At 49.2% G+C, this 10,577-nt stretch overlaps 1 pseudogene; it reads right to left on the bottom strand.

Annotated features, from left to right (window-relative positions):
* Positions 1-7,921, bottom strand: part of LOC125518770 — a 39,281-nt pseudogene extending 31,360 nt beyond the window's left edge.
* Between the last annotated feature and the right edge of the window lie 2,656 nt (positions 7,922-10,577).

The following is a 10,577-nucleotide window of genomic DNA, read 5'->3' on the forward strand; positions in this document are numbered from 1 at the left end:
GGTTGGAATGGAATATCTTGGTCTCAACACATGAGTAGGTGGTTCTCTCTCAGAAAATGTATGGGAAGTGTAGGCATGTTCTGATGGCTCTCTCACGAATGAAGAGTGGGTGGAGGGGTATATATAGCTCCACACAAAATCTAACCGTTACACACAATTCACCAAACTCGGTGGGACCGAATCATAAAACTCGGTCAGACCGATTTAGTTCAAAATGTGAATGTTAGGATTTTCGGTGGGACCGACATGTCAACTCGGTGGGACCGATTTCATTAGGGTTAGGGAAATAACGTAATCTCGGTGAGACTGATCACATAAACTCGGTAGACCGATTTCTGTAATAGGCAAACAGAGAGTTGGTCAGGCAAACTCGGTGGGACCGAATCGCTCATTTCGGTGAGACCGAAATGTTACGAAAGGGAAACAGAGAGTTTGCATTGCGAACTCGGAGGGACCGATCGCTCATCTCGGTTAGACCAGAAACATTACGAAGGGAAACAGAGAGTTTGCAATCCCATCTCGGTGAGACCAAGATCCCTATCGGTGAGACCGAATGATTAGGGTTTCTGGCAGTGGCTATGTCAAATGAACTCGGTGGTGCCGGATAGATCAAATCGGTGGGGCCGAGTTTGACTTTTGGTTTGGGACATATGTGGATATGAGAAAGTGGTTGAGGTTTGGGAGCATATCACTAAGCCTTTGAGCAAGCAATCCATTAAGCAACACCTCATCCCCTTTTAATAGTATTGGCTTTTCCTATCACTACTGCAGGATGCTGCTAACGCGACACTACGATCAGAGACCCTTTGACGAAACTGTGTGCGATGCAATAATCGCAAACGGTGGTGTAAAAGAACCATCCAAAAAGGTGCAAAACGTTTGCGATGGCGGAGCCATCAAACACGGTTTAGATTTAAGTTGTGTGTGCGATGCAGGGCATATGGTTCTGTCCAATGAACTGCTTGTGATGAGGCGGAACAAAAGAAACGGGCAGCCTGATGAAGGCGTGTGCGATATAGAGCATACGGTTCTCTCAGATGAATTGTTTGTGATTAGGCAACACAAAAGAAACAATCAGCCAGATCAAGGTGTGTGTGATTGAGGGCATACGCTTCAGAAGGATTAACTGTTTGTGTTTAGGCAACAAAACAGAAATGGGTCGGCCAGATCAAAGTATCTGCGATTGATGGCATACACTTCACATGGATGAACTGTTTGATTAGCCACAACAAACTGAAACAGTTAGATAGATCAACGTGTGTGCGCTAGACGGGCACACAGATAATTTTTGTTTGGATGATTGGGCACACACATTCTAATTAAAAGAAGCATGCGCGATGGTAATAACGAGCGTGCACGGTTCTTGGAACAAGACGTGTGCTGACATTGCCTATTACGGTGCACCCTGTGGTGCAAATGCCACGTACGCGGTCGAGAAGGCGTACGTGCCCACGTTACGCCTTCCGGGAATAGTGCTGCACTTATAACTGTCAGTAAATTTTGGGCATGCATCACGTCACAATTTTTTTAGAAGAATAGGGAGGTCGTGTCCCGTCACATTCCAAATTGCAAACATGTTCACACCGATCAAAACCTAAACGGTTTCCCACTTAGGAGCGTATTACTACTCGGTTATAAATACTACTACTCCAAGATGACTGCACATTCCTCCTCAACTCCTCATCCACAAAAACAAACAAGTCATTCATCATCGTTCCCTTGCATCTGCCATGGCCAGCATGAGTTCTGGGTCGAGAGATTGCCACCAGGGAGAGGCGAGCCTGGAAGCGAAAGCACGAGAGATGTCCCGCCTCGCCGCAAAAGCAGCCAACATGTCCCGTCGCACGGCCGTAGCAGCAGAGAGGTCCTGTCGCGCCGCCGAAGTAGCACGGAGGTCCCGTCGCACCGTCAATGCAGCAGACTGGTCCGGCCGTGCCGCGGAAGCAGAAGAGATGTCCCGCCGTGCTGCGAATGCAGCAGAGATGTCCTCCCATGCCGCGGCGGCCTGGGAAAATGTCTCGCGGGCAGGCGAGGACTCTTACAGGTGCATGTGTGCCCTCGTCCTTAGGCAGATGGATCAGATCTCCAGATGGGCGAGGTTGTAGGATGACCTGAAAGCCTCGTTTGAACAGTCTACCAACGTCATCCGGCAACTAAATGAGGGCAATGCGAAGCTCCAGGCAGAGCGCGACCTGCCGAGGGCGAAGATCGTCGGAAGTGTGGAGCAGCAGGAGCAGACCACTGCCTTGTTGAAGAGGACCGGCGTCATCGTCGAGAAACTTATGGACGAGAATGACAGGCTGGTGCAGGAATCCGTGGATGCTCTCAAGTAGCATCTTGAGGACAAGAAAGAGCTCATCGCCGCTCGTCGCGGAGACTACTAGTTCCCGCGGCCTGCAGGAACGCATCAACAAATTAGAGATCACCGAGCCAGATCGTTGTCTTCCTTCTTCTTTTGCCCTTGTGTATTTTGGGAGTTGCCACATGTGGCTTATTTTAATTATATTCCTAAATATGTAAGACAATTATTATCCACTGTCATCGTCCTTATATTCATCATGCTTGCTATAAGTTGCAGTCGATGCTATATAGGTCCGTCGGATCTTACATCAAGATCCGTGCAAAACTTTATTTTCAGATTTTCATTTTTCTCTCTTAAATCTCGTTCCAGTGAGACATATAGCCACGCCGTAGAACACGTGCTCGGGCGCCATTAATGGGGACGTTGGGAGGGACGTGCGCGGCGGGTAGCGGTCAAAGGGCTCTCCCCCCGATGAGCACGTGCAGGGGTCTGATCGCACACCTCCCGTACTCAAATAGCTACCCCGCACGGCACCTCCTAGCCAATAAAAAAGAGGACGTCTGGCGGCACGTAATTGGTAAGTAGAACGCCCACGGTTTCAATAATACTTGTGTTTCCGATTTGTAACGTGACAGCACTTGTTCCAAAATGACTTTGTTGATTGTTAATGTGTGTGCCTTGGCAAATCGGACAGAAAAGTTACCGCAGCATGTTGGTGCCATGTCATGACACCATGCCAAGTTTCATGATTTTCAGGCGTGTTTTGGATTTACAGGAATTAAAAAACCAAGTTTCTCAATCTTCGGCCGAGCCACGACGCCCAGATGTTTGAATTTCATCCCATCTCTTGCATGGGACCTAGAAATTCACCCAAGGACACACATGTGATTTTTCAAACAACTTTGGTGCACTGGAGCCTGTGCTTGTAGTTCAAATTTGAATTATGCACATTAAATGCGCAGAAACTCAATTAATGTATAAAAAAGGCCAAACGAACCTAGAATAATTCCAAAATTTAGCATGATACTTCTATTTGGTCTAATCTACTTGTGTAAACAAATTAAGGCGGAGAGGGCAGTGTACGTTTCTCGTTTCACACACGGAGGTGACACATTCCCTCTCAGAACCACGAGCCTTCTTGAGGGAAGCTCCGGTTTGCAAGAAGCTTACACCAAAGCTTGTCCCAATTCGGCCAAAAAAATTACCACGGCATGTTGGTGTCATGTCATGACACCATGCTAAGTTTCTTGATTTTCAGGCGTGTTTTCGATTTACAGGAATTGAAAAACCAAGTTTCTCAATCTTTCCGGCCGAGCCATGACACCCAGATGTTTGAATTTCATTCCCATTTCTTGAATGGGGCCTATAAATACACCCAAGGACACACATGTGATTTTTCAACCAACTTTGGTGCACTGGAGCATGTGCTTGTAGTTCAAATTTAAATTATGCACATTAAATGCGCAAAAACTCAATTAATGTATAAAAAGGCCAAACAAACCCAGAATAATTCCAAATTTTAGCACGATACTTCTATTTGGTCTAATATCCCTATGTAAATAAATTAGGGCAGGAGAAGGAAGAGTACGTATCTCATTTCGCACATGGAGGTGACACGTTCCCTCTCGGAACCACGAGTCTTCTTGAGGGAAGCTTCGGTTTGCAAGAAGCTTACACCAAAGCTTGTCCCAATTCGGCCAAAAAAATTACTGCAGCATGTTGGTGCCATGTCATGACACCATGCCAAGTTTCATGATTTCAGGCGTGTTTTGGATTTACGGGAATTTAAAAACCAAGTTTCTCAATCTTTTCGGCCGAGCCACGATGCCAAGATGTTTGAATTTCATTCCCATTTCTTGCTTGGGACCTATAAATTCACCCAAAGACACACATGTGATTTTTCAACAAACTTTGGTGCATTGGAGCATGTTCTTGTAGTTCAAATTTGAATTATGCACATTAAATGCCTAGAAACTCAATTAATGCACAAAAATGCCAAACAAACCCAGAATAATTCCAAATTTAAACACGACACTAATGTACTATTTGCATGTTCAATGTACGTGAATGTTCTAGTTATTCAAACACCATCCTTTCCCTCCGTAACACCATTTTGTCTTTCAAAACATAATGAAAAAAATCAAGTATACCACAAATAGTTTACTAGAAAGAATCGTGTGGGATGCGATATAAAATATCTTGGCACACCATCTTGTCTGGCTTACGCAGGAAGCCGTCGTCTATAGTCCACCGCCCCCGCTTGAACCACACTTGCGCGCTAGTTTCTCGCGGAACCGAGTGAAATTTTTTTGCCACCGCGGAAATATCTATCTCCCCGCCCCCTCCCTCCTACCAAAAGCCACATTTCCACTATTCCTCCTTGCTTTCCAAGTTCAAACCTTCACTGCTGCTTACTAGCAGCTCAGCCTCCTCGCCGGCGACCCTTCTTGCAGCGCTGCCGCCTTGCCGGTGACCCTTCTTCTTGCTGCGTGGCCTCCTCGTTGTCGATCCTTCTTCTTACTGCGCGGCCTCGTCGATATGGTCAGTAATCCACACCCCACCCACACCATCCTCCTCCTTTCCCGTCCCACATGCCCCGACCACGGAGGGACACCTTCCACCGAAATCACTGCCCCCTCCTCCAATTAAGCGCCGCCACAGCCATTTTGCATGCAGTATAACATGGAGCTCAGTAGCATGCGGCCGACATGCATGAGGTCGCTATGGATACATGCGTGTCGACCGCCAGATCTTGGAGGAGCACCTCATCTTCGAGGCCACCGTCGACACTGCCACGCGGTTGTCTACTTTAAAATACAGTTCTTGATGTTTTTCTCGAGGCCCACGCCAGTGCCTTCTAGTGATTTGTCCTCTGTAATGTTAATATGCAATCTGATGTTCAGTTAACAGTTTGGTCCTCTGAAATGTAATGTTCAGTTAACACTTTGGTCCAACAATTGCTACATTTCGTAGTACTGTTCTCAAGCATTCTTTGTTTTGTTAACTGTCTTATCTTCTAGTACATGTTTCTATTCTGCAATGTCATGCTCAGTTAACTATTTTGGTTCATTTGGTCTGTGTCCATTTAACTGTTTGGTTCAGTTCTGCAATTTGATTTTCATTTGTTTGTGGGTACAATTTTGTATTGTTATGCATGTGACACCAATCGAATTTGGCTGTACTCAATACATATTCTACTGATAGTATGGCAACTCTCAGTTAACCTGATCAAGATCTTCCTTATGTGTGTTGCAGGGAAACAATGGGAGACACTGCGGTTTACCATCGAGGTTTGTTCAAGCAGGGTCCTTTGGCTAATAGCACATTATTGTGCAGTTGCAGGAATCATTCTAATATTTAGGTTTCTTACAATTTGGTCTTGCACATGTAGGTCCTGCTGTCAGAGGCTTAGACCCACTGTTCGACCCATTTTGCATATGGGGAAATGAGATGTCCATGAATATCAGTCAAGTCAAGAAACTCAGAAAGATTGTTAGGATGAAGAAACTTGCGACGAATAACAAGATCTTTGTTTGCACAATGAAGAAGACATCTCAACTATAGGATGGTACCAACTCTTTTACCTTGTTTTTACCCCTTGCGCCATTTCAAAATTTACAACAGTGATTTATGCATAGCTTTGTTTTCAGTACTTTTCAAAGCAGTTCACCGATGATTACCTCTCAAACCACCTGCATGGTCAAGAGGCGAGGAAGGTATTCATTCAACACCCACGGTACAATATTGAAGTCTTGCTGAAGAGGACGAAGGTTGGGTGGGCAATTATCCATAGCCACTGGCCTAAAGTTGCAAGGACATTCAACATCACTGAAGGCTCAATATTTGCCTTCCGCTTCTGCAGTTTCCCAGATGAGATTCATCTATGTCTATTTACCGTGTATGATGCTACTTTCCAAAGGTTTTTGATGCTGCATGTGAAACTTGGTGCTATTGTGTAATGGCGTAACTGAGTGCCGAAGCTATCTGATGTAATTCGATTATGAAATCCTAGTTGCTTTTATACGGATATGAAATATCTGGCGTGTTTTATAAGAAATATCAGTTTGATTAGTACATGGATTATCAATAATAGGCTAATTACCCTGCTTATTGGGGTTTTCTATTGCAAACGGTTACTCAGACAGCACCGTGGGCGATGAACTCAAACAACCCGCACGGTTTCTAGAAAGTAGGTGTGTTCGATCAACTAACAATCACACACGGCTTCCGGCAGCGAACTGTTTGCGTTAGGCCACCTTGCACAAACGTTTCCACACAAAGAACTGTGTGTGATATACATACCTACGGAAATGTTTTTCTAGGATTCACCATGTGGGATGTACATACCTACGGAAATGATTTTCTGGGATTCACCGTGTGGGATGTACATACCTACGGAAATGATTTTCTGGGATTCACCATGTGGGATGTACATACCTACGGAAATGATTTTCTGGGATTCACCGTGTGGGATGTACATACCTACGAATGATTGGGTTTCGATGCCTCACCCGATCGCACACGGCCCCATCCTGGGTCCCAGGAGGGCCTATCCCCGACGATTTCTGGGTCGTGTGGGAAGGACACCCTATCGCACACACTCACTTGGCGACGGTTCCAAATGCCATCGCCAAAAGGGGTTAAAAACCATTTGTTTAGCACGTTGTTGTACTAGTGTATGGACTCAATGTGATCTTGGATCACTAAAATAAAATGTAGAGTCTTGAGCTTGAGCCAATATGTGTCCTTAACATTTTGAGGGGTCCACATTCCTAGTTCATGCCATGCCAATCATTGAACTTTCTGAAATGATCATCTTGAAAGAGCATTAGTTCAATGAGCTATATGTTGTTAGGAATTACCAAAACCACCCAGGGATAGTTGCACTTTCAGCTGCCCACCTTGACCAGAGGCCGGAGCCAGAGGGTCACAAGAGGAAGACCTGCTGACATCGTAGTAGTCCCCCTCCTCGTCTGAGCGCCACGAGTGTCGCCGGTATATGACGTGGTACTCGCCATCGTCCCCGGGACCGCCCCGCACGAGGTTGTCATCGGAGAAGCATGGGCGGCCCACGTGGTTCGAGGCCTCCAGTGTGATCGTGATGTCGTAACATAGGTCGTTGAAGAAAATCCGGACTATGACGCAGAGCTTGGAGGAGTTGATCATCTTGGCCTTGACCCGAACCTCCTCCTCCTTGCGAAGAGAGAGCTCATCCACCACAACCACCTTGCCAAGGATCCGGGACATGTGGTGCATGACACGCTCAGACCTCGCAATGTCGGGGAGGCCAGAGAGGAGGATCCACATGGTATCAAGGATCGCAACAGAGTTGGGGTCTCGAACCGGCTCAGAGATGTCCACCATAAGCTTGTTGAGCTCCAAGGTGATCTCAGCACTGTGAGTGCACAAGTCGTGGCTGATGGCGTCGAGGAAGACCACGGTGAACTCGCTACTGGAGGTCGGGGTGACCTGCCAGTCCCACTGGCAACAGCAGAGGTGGTTGAGCTCGGCCTCGAGCATCTCAGGGGATTCCACACCCTCACCTACCACGGACACAAGCACCATAAGCGAGGGTGTAGGCGGTAGGATGTCTGGCACCTCGATATGAAAGAACCCCATCCCTTCGATGACGTGGCCACACATCATCAACTCCTCGGTAACCAGACGGTCTGGGCACAAGATCGCGGGATGGTCGAGGCTCTTGCAAATGTGGCACCCGGTGGGATTGGTGTAGCTGACTTGAGGGTGCCCAAGGAGGCCCAGTTGAATCACTTCACATCAGCGAAACAAAGTCAGACGCTGGAGTGGAAGAGGGGCCAGGGGCTGGTTGGGTCGCAGTAGCCCGCCCCTGACCATGGCGCTTCTTCTTCTTCTGGCCTTGGCGGTCGCGGGGGGCAGCACTAGCACGGCTCCCGACGCAGCGGCAACAGCCATGTGCGGCGGCTGGTAGCGGCGGGCAGGCGTGGGAGTGGTTTGGAGCCCCAGGCGGGGCAGGGAGGAGCGGATGGTGGAGGGACCGCAGTCCCTCCGCCGGTTCGAAGATGGCGACCGACACCACTGGGGGCGCCTGTCGGTGGCGGGCAAGGAAGGGGAAAGAGACCGGCCCCGGAGAGAGTCACGGGCGGGAGAGCGGCGGCCCGGAGAGCGGTGGTCCGAGCAGGCGGGAGAGTGGGGGGACTCCCGGGAGGCGAGCTGGCGGTGGAGGTCCTCCTCCCGGCGGATGGCGTCCGACGAGGGCCGGGGAGGATCGTGGCGGTCATCGTACCGGCGCTTGTTCCGGGCGTCACCGTCATCCTAGTCCCGCGGCATGGGTAGGACCGGGTTTGGGAGAAGGGGACGGCCGCGCGAGGACGGGGACAGCTGGTGGGAGGGAGGTCCAAGGAGGGGACGCAAAGGGATGTGGGGAGCGTCGGGGAGGAGGCGGCTGGAAGAGATGGGGGCGAGGGAACCCTAGGGGAGGCCAGGTGAAACCTCCCCGGGGGTTGAGAGCCAGACCAAAGGACGCTTGGGCCGGGACAGGGGTGGACCAGCCCGCGAGAGGGGGGGCAGGAGCTGCAGGGTGAGAGGGCATTCGATTGGCCCAGATCAACTCCTCGGCCCAAGGGAGGGGGTCGGCTGGGTGCGGCCCAGCGACACAAGGCCCAGGGGCAGGGCAGCTCTGGCTAGGAGGGTTTCCCCTCCTCGAGCGAGAGCAGCCGCCACCGGGGCTGGCACACCGGAGAGCGCCAGCTAGGGCCATCGGAGGGAGGTGTGGGCAGGACCGAGTAGCCCGGTGAAGATCGTGATGAACGGCCGAAATGGCGAACGAAAGACAAGGCAGCTGGCGGCCAAGGGCGGTCCGATGAAGCAGGGGCGGTGGAAGTGTTGGCGGTGGAGGACGATGGAAGGGCGTGTCGGGCCTAGCTCAGAGCGGCAAGCGACCCCCCAAGAGAGTCGACGGCTCCCTCCCCCATTCCTCAAACCCGTGCCTTTGTGGCGGGGCGAGCGAGCAGGGCTTGTCGGCCACGCACACCGGGGCGACCGCGAGACGCGGCCGGAGCCGTCGTCCACCAAGTGGCATTATGCCTACACGGCACAACCTAACCATGTAACATATGTGTGTGTTGTATATGGGAGCAAAATTCTGATCATCATTAGAAGCAAATTCTATTCTTTGTTGGAAGCAATGGCGATAGAAATAAATATTTGCTTCGTTGGAAGCAATTTCTATTTTGTTTGGAAGCTAGCCCTACTATATTTTCTAAAGTGGAAACAATGACGCCAGAAATTGATATTTTCCACTTGGAAGCAATTTAATGCTCCTCCAAAACAAGTTCGACCCACATATTTTCTAGATTGGAAACACAATACTGGAAGCAGTGTACGTTAGGAAGCAAAAATAAGTTACACGGGATTAAAGTTTACCACAATCAGTAACAAAAATTTCTTCATATGGAAGCAAAATCATATAATTTTGGAAACAATTTTATGCTTAATATAAGGAAGCATACTACAAGGCGTGGAATCTCATTTTTCTAGAGTTATTAGTTTCCTACAATCCGAAGTTTGTTTCTTAAAAATCTGGAAAATGTGAATTAGCGAACATTTAATAACAAATCCCATGCAATTAGCCTTAACCAGTACATACAGGGAAGCCCTCAATTAGCGGGAATAGCTAGTCTCACGTGGGGCTTAAGCAACAAACTGGACGTCTATATGTTTCCTATCCGACTGTATAGGACTAGTTTTGATGGATGCATATCTTTTTCACGAATACGTAAAGCTTGCGTATCTTTCATTGATAGATAGGATAGAACACAAGGTAGGGCATTACACAATGAGGCGTACACGAGAGAACGGCGCTAAGCACAATGCCTGAGCAGCAGGAGCCGGGGCTGCTCGACCCAAAACAAAAGGAATTAGCCTATGCCTACAATGTTGTGCAAACCGTTGGCTCCGGTGGAAGCCCAAAGCAATGCGTCCTGGCGAATCGTCTCGAAAAGGCTGGTGGTGGAGGGACGAAGACCGTCGAACACGCAGCCGTTCCGATGCTTCCACAGCTCCCAAGACATGAGCATCACAAGGGAGTTGAAGCATTTACGCGCGCTCGCGGGAAGGGAATTGAGGAGTGCTCCCACCAAGAGAGAAAATCTGCTCCAGGGTCCGGTGGGGGTGGGTAGCCAGCACCAGGAGAGGGTATCGAACCAAACTTGTCGCGAGAAGGGGCAGCGAGCGAGGATGTGTTGGATGCATTCGATGCCTTGATCACAGAAAAGGCATGAGTCGGCGTGCGGGA

This window comes from Triticum urartu, chromosome 7 (assembly GCF_003073215.2).
Source record: "Triticum urartu cultivar G1812 chromosome 7, Tu2.1, whole genome shotgun sequence".
NCBI lineage: Eukaryota > Viridiplantae > Streptophyta > Magnoliopsida > Poales > Poaceae > Triticum > Triticum urartu.